Raw genomic sequence first — 12,500 nt, 5'->3', positions numbered from 1 at the left:
ATATATATATATATATATATATATATATATATATATATATATATATATATATATATATATATATATATATATATATATATATATATATATATATATATATATATATATATATATATATATATATATATATATATATATATATATATATATATATATATATATATATATATATATATATATATATATATATATATATATATATATATATATATATATATATATATATATATATATATATATATATATATATATATATATATATATATATATATATATATATATATATATATATATATATATATATATATATATATATATATATATATATATATATATATATATATATATATATATATATATATATATATATATATATATATATATATATATATATATATATATATATATATATATATATATATATATATATATATATATATATATATATATATATATATATATATATATATATATATATATATATATATATATATATATATATATATATATATATATATATATATATATATATATATATATATATATATATATATATATATATATATATATATATATATATATATATATATATATATATATATATATATATATATATATATATATATATATATATATATATATATATATATATATATATATATATATATATATATATATATATATATATATATATATATATATATATATATATATATATATATATATATATATATATATATATATATATATATATATATATATATATATATATATATATATATATATATATATATATATATATATATATATATATATATATATATATATATATATATATATATATATATATATATATATATATATATATATATATATATATATATATATATATATATATATATATATATATATATATGATGAAAGGTTTGTTTCATTGCATATCGTACGTCATTAAAGTCAGTTGCATTATATATGTTGGTGGGTTGCTTCCTTTTGTGTCTGGTTAGCTGCTCTACTCACTCCTCAACTGCTGAACTTGCTGCACAGATGTCTTTTCACACCAACGTTTCCTTGACACTCTTCACTCCTTAAACTTTTGCACAACAATTTTTTAAGGTTTTGGTGCAAAGTTAACCAATAACGGACTCTTATGTTCATTAGCTAACGTTTTGTCTACTTTCTTTTCTCCCAATTTTAACCTAAAACATCCTCTGTATAACATGTTGGCATTGAGATTACGCGAAAAAAATGATAAGTAAAAAAAATGCAAACATAACTATCTATAATGTCTCAAACGCTTAGTTTTTTCGCCTTAGAATTTTATGTATTAACTTTTATTAAAACAGCACTTACATTTTTTTTTTGTACAGCGGTATAGTTAAGGCAAAGAGAGAGAGAGAGAGAGAGAGAGAGAGAGAGAGAGAGAGAGAGAGAGAGAGAGAGAGAGAGAGAGAGAGAGAGAGAGAGAGAGAGAACATAATTGCCTCGTTTCAGAAAGGTGACGTCGCAAGGACATGAAGACTTAATTTAACTGTTAAAGTTTGGCTATAAAGATGATAAACATGATTTGGAAGAGAAGTCTTAGAGGGAATGTAGGTATGGTGTATCACACGTAAAAGCGTGCCACGTGCCATTCTCAAGTTGTATAACTGATATCAGTGATGGCAAATTTCATGGGGTGTTTTTCTGGAGATCCAAGTATCAGTTTATGCAATAAAAAGACTTTCTTTAGAAGAAAAGAAAATTTCTGACAAAAACTTCAGGAATAACAATATCTGTGGAAAAGGGTATGACCATAAACCTTCTTTGATGAAAAAAAAAACGAATTCTCAAATGCTTTCTTTTTATGCAGATTAAATGTGTATATATAATTAATGTTAACATATCAATAACCACTTTTTTCTAGTTTCTTTTTCCTTTTGTAAATTTCTTTCTCACATGCAACAAATTTTTAAATAAACTATTTTACTTTTAGACTGAAGAATGAAGACAAAGAAGATTCTAATGATAAAAAGAGGGAATCACTTCTCTAGATAGTAGATTTTAGGTGTTGTCGATAGAAAGGAGGTAAAATTATACTTACTCGTGAGAAAAGAGGTATAGAAGAGAGGAAAAAAAGATGAGACGAAAAGACGAGTTAGTCATAGAGAATTCCAAGACCATAAATGGTTTTAAAAAGGAAATGTGATTATTTTTATCTCAGACTCTGAAAATTAAATAGAGAGGATATCAAGTGTGCGGACGAACAAAAAGAAATAGAATGACCGCAACTCTGAATATGGAATCGTGTCCCTTAAAATGCAATAATATATTCATTGGATCTACGGGATAACTTGTGCATACAAACACACGTACACACCCACCCAGACATACAAAAAGAAAAAAAAAGAAAAGAATAAAGAATAAAAAAAAAAAAAATAAAAAAACTGCGCGTCACTTCCATTCCTGGTTTTTCTTTAACAGTTTTATTTATACAATTTTTTTTTTCGCACCATCTCGCAATTTCAGCCACCAAGGACGACCGACGCCACACTGTCAAAGGGATATTGACCTGCATGACTCTCCTGCTGTAATTAACTTAGAGCGTTGAGGAACTTGAAGAGGAGAGGTAACGCACACATACTCCTACCTTTATTTATTTATTTACTTCACCCTCCCTCTCTCTCTCTCTCTCTCTCTCTCTCTCTCTCTCTCTCTCTCTCTCTCTCTCATTTTATATTATAAGCGAGTAAACAATTTGTGCATGTGTGTGTGTGTGTGTGTGTGTGTGTGTGTGTGTGTGTGTGTGTGTGTGTGTGTGTGTGTGTGTGTGTGTGTGTGTGTGTGTGTGTGTGTCGGTGTGTGTGTGTGTGTCGGTGGGTGTGTGTGTGTGTATGTTTGTTCGCCAGTGCATGTGTCTCAGTGTGTGTGTATGTTTGTTCGTCAGTGCATGTGTCTCAGCTCTGTTATACGTCAAAATCTAAAGAAACTGTGATGAAGGTATGACAAACACATGTGAGCACCCACGGCTGCGCACTCACCTACCCACCCACCCTCTCCCATACACACACACACACACACACACACACACACACACACACACACACACACACACACACAGTCGTGCAAAAGGAAAAAAACGTTAAACTTCTCTTTGGGTTACGACCTCTCAGGAAACAACATATACATAAAAACGAACATTTCCTGTAGTTTTTTCTCCGTCTCTTTCTCCTTTAGCATACAATTTCAGGTCCGCCATCTCAGAGAAAGTAACGCCTGGGTTCGCAAGAATTCTAAAGCCGAGTTGTGGAAGAAGAGGGAAGGAAGGGAGGGAGCGGCGCGTTAACGGAAGGAAGGAAGGGTTGAGGGGCGCAGTTATAGTCAACAGCAGAAAATGTGCTGATAATGTCAATGTGACGCTGTGTGAGAGGAAGGTATGGAGGCGACGAGGAAGGATGAGGCAAGGTGGTGGTCGAGTATCAGGAGTGTGGAAAATGTAATGACAAACTTTTACACACACACACACACACACACACACACACACACACACACACACACACACACACACACACACACACACACACACACACACACACACACACACACACACACACACACACACACACACACACACACACACACATTATAATGGTATCCCTATACTAGTATAAGGTGTTATCTGAAGACTCTTCCATAAAATTTCTCGCCCTCAATAGCTTTCAACATTCCACTCAGCTCCTTCCTCTCTTCCCTCCCTTGCTGCCTTCACCTCATTTTTCCTCCTTTCCTCTTTCCTTCCTCCTCTCCCCCTCTTTCCTCCCGAAACTGCATAAAGAATTCTGAGCCTCTCACGTCCCGCCTCGATGCTCCTTGAAGGTACGTCCAAAAATACGGTGTAATGCCAAGTTAATTTTGAGTTGAGAGTCTCGCCAAAAGGAACGCTTATTGTTTTCTTCTTGCAACATTATTTTCCTGTGAAGTCTCGCAGTTTTACACATAATTTTCGCGAGTAGGAGACTAAAGGAGGTAGTAGACACCTACCGAAACAATAATTTACTCCCAGCGAGGTCTAATAGCACTAGTTCAGGGGGTGCTGTGAACTCTCCATTAAAGTCAGTTTTGATCTCGCTGAACGTTTCCTTTGTGTCTCACAACTGAAGGGTGCAGTCACAGCCTGCCCTCTAAAGACAACTCTCCTACCTTTCATAAAACTACATGCACTTACCACACACCCTTCACTTGTGGCGACTCCAAATCCAGCCTCGGAGTTCCCTTTTGGGAAGGGGGCCAGAAATATCCCAAGGTCGGACTGCTCTCTCGTTGGCGACCCAAAATGTCTTAACACCTCCCTCAACTTTTCTACATTAACTTCTGCAACATTCGCAGTCTTAGATCTAATTTTCAATCTGTAGAACACCACCTCTCCTCTGCTAAACTTCATCTTCTTTTCCTCACCGAAACACAGCTGTCTGAGGCAACTGACAGTAACCCCTTCTCTGTTCCCTCCTACTTTCTTTATTCTTTTTTTCGTTCCAAAGCTGGATGTTGAGTCTTTGTGCCCAAGACTTAACTTGCTCTCGTGCCCACGCTCTTGAATCTTCCGAGTTTTTTACCATCTGGCTTAGACTCAATAGTCACTCTCTAACTAAATTTATTTGTACTATCTATGTCTTCCCTAACTCCTCTGACTATAGTAAATTATTTGCTTATTTAACTTCCAAAGCGGAGCACATTCTGTCCCTTTACCCTTTCCCGCAGATCTCCATCCTTGGAGATTTCAATCTTCACCACCTGCTTTGGCTTTCCTCTCCCTTCACTGACCATCCTGGTGAACTAGCCTTCAACTTTGCTATCTTCCATTACCTAGAGCAACTGGTGCAACATCCTACTCGTATCCCTGACCGTCTTGGAGACACGCCCAGCATTCTTGATCTTTTCTTCATCTCTAATCCTTCTGCCTATGCTGTTAACATATCTTCTCCGTTGGGCTCCTCCGATCACAATCGTTCCCCAAAGCGGAGGTGCCTCTGGCGTTTTACCTCTGCCAAATGGGGGGACCTGAGGAGGTATTATGCTGATTTTCCCTGGAATGATTACTATTTCCGTGTTAGAGACCCATCTCTGTGTGCTGAACGCATAACGGAGGTGATAGTGTCTGGCATGGAGGCGTACATGCCTCAATCTTTATCTCAACCTAAACGCTCTAAACTTTAGTTTAACTCAGCTTGTTCTCCTGCTATACATGATAGTGAGGTTGCCCACAAAAGGTACTTGAGCCTTCCATCTCCTGAATCTCATGCACTTTATATTTCTGCCTGGAATCATGCCAAGTCTGTTCTTCAACTTGCCAAACACTCCTTCATAAATAGAAAATGTCAAAATCTTTCAAACTCAAACTCCCCTCGAGACTTCTGGCATCTAGCCAAAAACATCTCCAATAACTTCACTTCTTCATCTTTCCTCCTTTATTTCATCCTGATGGCACCACTGCCATCTCTTCTGTCTCTAAAGCTGAACTCTTCTCTCAAACCTTTGCTAACAACTCCACCTTGGATGATTCTTGGCTTGTCCCTTCCTCTCCTCCTCTCCCTGACTATTTGATATCTTCAATCAAAAGTCTTCGTAATGATGTTTTCCATGCCCTCTCTGGCCTAAACCCTCGGAAGGCTTATGGACCTGATGGGGTCCCTCCTATTGTTCTCAAAACTGTGCTTCCGTGCTTGCACCTTGCCTGGCCAAACTCTTTCAACTTATGTCTATCGACTTCTACCTTCTACCTGGAAGTTTGCCCATTCAGCCTGTTGCTAAAAGGGTGACCGTTCTAATCCCTCAAACTACCGTCCTATAGCTTTAATTTCTTGCTTGTCTAAAGTTTTTAATCTATCCTGAATAGGAAGATTCTTAAACATCTGTCACTTCACAATCTTCTATCTGATCGCCAGTATGGCTTCCGTCAAGGTCGCTCTACTGGTGATCTTCTGGCTTTCCTTACTGAGTCTTGGTCATCCTCTTTTAGAGATTTCGGTGAAACTTTTGCTGTCGCGTTAGACATATCAAAAGCTTTTGATAGAGTCTGGCACAAAGCTTTGATTTCAAAACTGCCCTCCTACGGTTTCTATCCTTCTCTCTGCAACTTTATCTCAAGTTTCCTTTTCGACCGTTCTATTGCTGCTGTGGTAGACGGCCACTGTTCTTCTAAATCTATTAACAGTGGTGTTCCTCAGGGTTCTGTCCTGTCACCCACTCTCTTTCTATTATTCATTAATGATCTTAACCAAACTTCTTGCCCTATCCACTCCTACGCTGATGATACCACTACATCTTTCCACGTCCTTTCAGAGACGACCAACCCTTCAGGAAGTCAACAGATCACGCAGGGACGCCACAGAACGCCTGACTTCTGATCTTTCTAAGATTTGATTGGGGCAGAGAAAACTAGTAGTTTTCAATGCCTCAAAACTCAATTCCTCCATCTATCAACTCGACACAACCTTCCAGACAACTATCCCCTCTTCTTCAATGACACTCAACTGTCTCCCTCTTCCACATTGAATATCCTCGGTCTGTCCTTTACTCATAATCTTAACTGGAAACTTCACATCTCATCTCTTGCTAAAACAGCTTCTATGAAGTTAGGCGTTCTGCGGCGTCTTCGCCAGTTTTTTCTCTCCCCTCCAACTGCTAACTCTGTACAAGGGCCATATCCGTCCTTGTATGGAGTACTCTTCGCATGTTTGGTGGTTTCACTCACAGCTTTATTAGATAGGGTGGAATCAAAAGCTTTTCGTCTCATCAACTCCCTCCTCTGACTGACTGTCTTCAGCCTCTTTCTTACCGCCGAAATATTGCATTTCTTTCTATCTTTTATCGCTATTTTCATGCTATCGATCTTGCTAACTACATGCCTTCCCTCCTCCTGCGGCCTCGCTGCACAAGGCTTTCTTCTTCCTCTCATCCCTATTCTGTCGAACCCTCTAATAAAAGAGTTAACCAGTATTCTCAATGATTCATACTGGTAAACTCTGGAACTCCTTACCTGCTTCTGTATTTCTATCTTCCTACGACTTGACTTTTTTAAGAGAGAGGTGTCAAGACATTTGTCCCTAGCTTTTCGCTGATTCTTTCAGATCTTTTAGGCAAACTGCAGTTCCAGTGGGCCTTTTTTTCTAATATTTTGTTGCCCTTGGCAGTTCTGCCTCTTGCCATTAGAAAAAAAATAAATAAAAACAGTTGATATATTTGATTGGTATACGAGAAAGGGTGACGATATTTTGTTTCTTTTCACAGTGGTCTAAAATGATTATCAGTATTCGTTCTCATTATGTTGTGTCATCTGAATTTCAGTATCTGTTGTCTCCTGCCTTGATATATACCCGCATTTTTTTTTTCGTCATTAATTTTCCCCTGGTTTATATATGGTGTGTGTGTGTGTGTGTGTGTGTGTGTGTGTGTGTGTGTGTGTGTGTGTGTGTGTGTGTGTGTTGTGGAGGTTGGCAGGATAAGAATAGTGGCAAAATGGAACTAAACGTAGTGACATGGAGTTTGGAGTGTGTCGATGGACGAGCAGTGGACAATTTTCTTTTTAGCAGGAACGGGTAATGGAGGTGGATAGATTTTTAAAGGTCAGATGCATCGAGAGAGAGAGAGAGAGAGAGAGAGAGAGAGAGAGAGAGAGAGAGAGAGAGAGAGAGAGAGAGAGAGAGAGAGAGAGAGAGAGAGAGAGAGAGAGAGAGAGAGAGAGAGAGAGAGAGAGAGAGAGAGAGTAATGGTTGCAAAGGACTTGAGAAAACAAAACGGTGTTATCGTGTGAAATGAATGAAAACAAGAGAATTAGTGATGCATTGTTGCAAGGGAAAGACGTAGAGTGTTTGCGTGAAAGGGACGAAAAGTCAACACACACACACACACACACAAACACACACACACACACACACACACACACACACACACACACACACACACACACACACACACACACACACACACAGTCATACATACATCTTTCAGAACGCAAAGATGAATCACTAAAACGTAAAATATATGAGGAACAAGATCATTAATTTTTCCTCGACCCCATCATCGGTATAACTACCATTCACCTTTACTCACTACCTAACGCAAACAAATGGTTGTGTGCCTGGTGTTTCTTGTATAAACCTTCAAAGAAAACAAAGATATAAGAAAGCCTGCTCGCATAAGGTTGGAGTTGAACCTATACTGAAGGGAAGCTGTAAATCTCATTCTTGATCCATTTTTAAAGAATCTCCTATTGGTTGACGGAAAGTGAAGGTAACATAAATGAAAAAAAAAAAAAGGAAAAAAAACATTGCGAAAGATGGGATATATCGTTAAATTAAGAGAGTAAGGAATATAAGCAAGGCATGGAAGAAAAAATAATAGAATGGTTAAAAAATGGCAAAAGGTTATAATGTGAACTTCTGGATGGTTGAGAGGAAGGATGAGCGGGAAGAGAATTAGTGGAGGGAGGCTGAGAGAAGAGGGTCTCTGTACATGGAACGCCACTCCTGCGCCATGGGGCAGATATAAAGGGAAATTCAAACTCATTGGAATAATATATCCTGCCTTACCCTTTAGACGCCTCAAGAATAATACAAGAATAACGTGAAGCGACGGAAAACAGTGAACTGCATGAGCTGGAATTGATTGATCTTTTCAGTCTTGTTTAACATTATTGGTTAAACTCACCACACACAATTTCAACTTCTCAATGTTTTTATGATGGTAAATCTAACAATGGAAAATTACACCAGAAGAAACTTTGAGGTAACTTTTGTATCAAGGTCAGCCAGTGAGACATAAATGATCCTGAATCCATCCATGAACACCATGTGCTTAAGTCAACCGTAAAAGGTACTAATCAGCAGTATTAGCTTATCTGCCTGGGAACGGGAAGTGTTTCCATCATCATAGCTCTAATTGAAGGACGGATTAAAGGGTGGTTTGCCTCTCATTCATCAAAGCAACATCTGACTGTGAAGAGAATGTGCTGGTGTTTCTGGATCGTTACAAATCCATTAAGAATGTCGAGCAGCGCTGACCATGCAAGGGTCACGACACGCAATGGTCCGAGGTCCCTTTCTTCAGTAGGTATTTTAACCGCGCCTGACACTTAGAGACTCGGACGGTGGCGGCTTCTTAGAACACTTTGTCATTCTCGTTGTTATAAGAGGGTGCAGGTCATGAATTTATCCAAAAAGTAAAGTGCTTGCCTCGTTGGATGTTTATTACAATTTGATACTCTTTTTATAATGTAATTAATTTGTCTCCTTTTCCTTCATCTTTTGCTTGCTCACCTACGAATGCTTTGATTAACGTCTTTGTGTGTGTGTGTGTGTGTGTGTGAGAGAGAGAGAGAGAGAGAGAGAGATTTTTTCTATTTATACCATGTGGGTTTTTTCAAGGAATTTATGGGCTAAAGGGGTTACCTTTTAGGGTACCTTCTATCTCAAAGCCTACCCGCTAGGAAACCGTTGCTCCGATTGAGAAAGCCCAACCTACACTCGGACCGTGGACAGGATTCGAACCCGTGCGCTTGGAGACCCCTCGGACCCCAAAGCACGCATGGTTCCACTGTACCACAGCGGCCCCAAATTTGCCACTCTTCTTTCGGAATATCAATAATCTTATTTTCGTATTTTCTTCCTCCATTTTCATCTATTTATTTTGCTTCCTTTGCCTGTTGTAGTTTCTTTCCTTTTTTCCTTTATCGCCTCGTGTTCACGACAGTCAATAATGAGGGATATCATTGTGGAGATTGTCTGGCATTTCTCATTTTATTTTGGACAGAAGAATATTGCAGACATTCGAAATTCAGCAGAACAAAGACAGCACTTAGCAATAATAAAATACCAAATCCAGTTTTTGAAGATTGCATGTAAGAGTTGATGAGATGAATAATTAAAATTGTTCCTCAAGAAAAATATTAGTAAGAGTTTAAGAAAAGTTGAAGCCTGCGAAGTGATTTCCAAGCAGGTAAGGATCGATGAGCCTCAAGATATAACGAGTATTTGTTCATCTATTCATGCATGCTTTATTGACTAAATGAAATCAAGTATGAACAGCTTGAGAGAGAGAGAGAGAGAGAGAGAGAGAGAGAGAGAGAGAGAGAGAGAGAGAGAGAGAGAGAGAGAGAGAGAGAGAGAGAGAGAGAGAGAGAGAGAGAATAGAGCTTGGGGGAAAGGATGCTTCAGTTTTACGTATTTCAGGAATAGTGTGGTTGTTGAAAAAGATCCCGGTCCATGTTTTCCTGCAGTAAACAAGTAGCATCGTAAAGAGGAAACTACTGAGACATGCAAATGAAGAAACACTTCGCCTTTCCTCTCTGCTAACTAAGTGCGTTCTGCCAAGCTTCCCTCGTAGCCTACGAGGAGAGGTGTTAGCAAACTTCATTGGTGCTATTCATCAGGAAGCGTGTGCCCTTGTACTTCTTCCTCCCTCCACTCTTATTCCTCCTCCTCCTGTCCTCTTTCTTCTCCCCTACTCCTCTTCTTTCTTGCACGTCTGCGAACACAAGTGACTTCCATTTTTCATTCCTTTCAAGTCTTGTCAGAGGAAGATATGTATATACCTGGGAGTACCTGACAGGCGTGTCTCTTGCCTCCACCACGCCGCGCCGCCTTGGTGTCATAGCCTTATCTGAAATTGCAATGAAAGGCACCAGATGACAATAACATTTTTTTTTCTTAAGTTTTTCTTTCACCTGTTCTTTCCATCGTCCTCCCCTTCGACCCTCTCTCTTGTTCTTTTTTTCTTCATTTCCTTCTTTTTAGTGTCCTGGGTCTTTACTCCTCATCCCTTTCATCTTATTTTTATTTTTATTTTACATTTCTCTCTCAGTTCGCTTCTCTCACTAGTCTGGTGCACTTTTTGTTCTACTTTTTTTCCTCCCTGTCTTTTTTTCCCTCCTTTACTCCTCTGCTTCACCTTTTATGATTTTTCTCGCATCTCTCTTTTTCCACCTCCTCTACCTCCTCATACACCCTTCATCCTCACCAATAGTCCTGGTGAACCAATTTTTCTAACTTCTCTCTCATCTTCGTCAAGGTTTCCTCACATTCCCCGCACCCTTTACTCGTGCGAAATGTAGACCTCAGGGTTTGCACGTTATCAGGTCTCGCGTTTTCTGTAAATAAAAGCCCTCGTCACTCGAAGGCCTTTATGCTAATGTTGGTGGTTAGTTCTCGAGTGCAAAATAGTGATTGTGTATACTAATTACTTTTCTATTTTTTTGACTGTGAGGTTCTCGCACGTTAAACGACTGACGTGACATTATGGTGTGCTTGAAATATCCCTGATCAGACCAGGAAACAACAGCGAAGGTGAGAATTCATGACTTACCGGAAGAGGATAAATTTCATATCCTGAACCTCGGCAGTGATCACATGCTGAAGTGGCCTCTGCCTGCACTGTAGCGGGACTGACTTAGGTGGACAGCTTTCTGCCATGGGGAACTTGAAATGAGTATACCTAGTCACTGGTTAGGAGTAGACATGGCTGTGAGCGATAGAATGCTCAGGATGTCTGCAGTTACTATCACTGTATCAAAATCGCATTTCCTCTCCTACCTTCTTTCTTCTTTGTGTCTATATTTGCTGCAAAATCATTTCACTCGTTTTTTTATTTACATTCCAAAATCCAAAAGTTCCTTACCTCCAAAACTAGATCTCATGACCTCGTGTCGTCTCATCGTCTCATTGCTAATGGCGATATCAGGTTAATTATCGTTGGCTTTTCCTAGAAAATTCTCTGATTTAATCTCCTCATCTCAGTCCTCAACGAATTAATTTCCAGCAATAACAAAACCGAATGCATGATGGTGAGGCTGTTCCTCGCCTACACAAAACTGGTAATTAGTGTTCATACTTCGTATTACATTACACCTTGATTACATTTCACCTTGATTACATGCGAGTGACTGCGTGTGTGGGTGTGTCTGTGTGTGTGAATTATTGTAGTGATAATAATTATGATAATAAGATTGTGCTACTACTACTACTACTACTACTACTACTACTACTACTACTACTACTACTACTACTACTACTACTACTACTATTACTACTTTTTTTTAATGTTATGGTCTATAGCGCCTGTAGGTAACTTGAAGAGTATTGGAGACGCTGTCAAGCTTCCACCCATTAGTGGCGCAAGTAATTATATTTATAGTGGCATCCATATTAGGGCCCATATCACCACCCAAGCGCATCTCTGGTGTAACCACCTAGAACGTGGATATCTTGGTGACATGTAGGTAACTTTAAACTATTCGACAAATGGCAAAATTTCAAGGCCATACTTGGTGGGATTCCAACCTACGCGTGGACGTCTGCCCGATCCCATGCTCATCGCCGTCACCGCCTCCCTACTACTACTACTACTACTGCTATTTCTACTTCTGCTTCTACTATTACTACTACTACTACTACTACTACTACTACTACTACTACTGCTACTACTACTACTACTACTACTATTATTACTATTATTATTATTATTATTAT

Source organism: Portunus trituberculatus, chromosome 50 (genome assembly GCF_017591435.1).
Source record: "Portunus trituberculatus isolate SZX2019 chromosome 50, ASM1759143v1, whole genome shotgun sequence".
In the NCBI taxonomy this organism is placed as follows: domain Eukaryota; kingdom Metazoa; phylum Arthropoda; class Malacostraca; order Decapoda; family Portunidae; genus Portunus; species Portunus trituberculatus.
Note: the sequence above shows the minus strand (reverse complement) of the source record.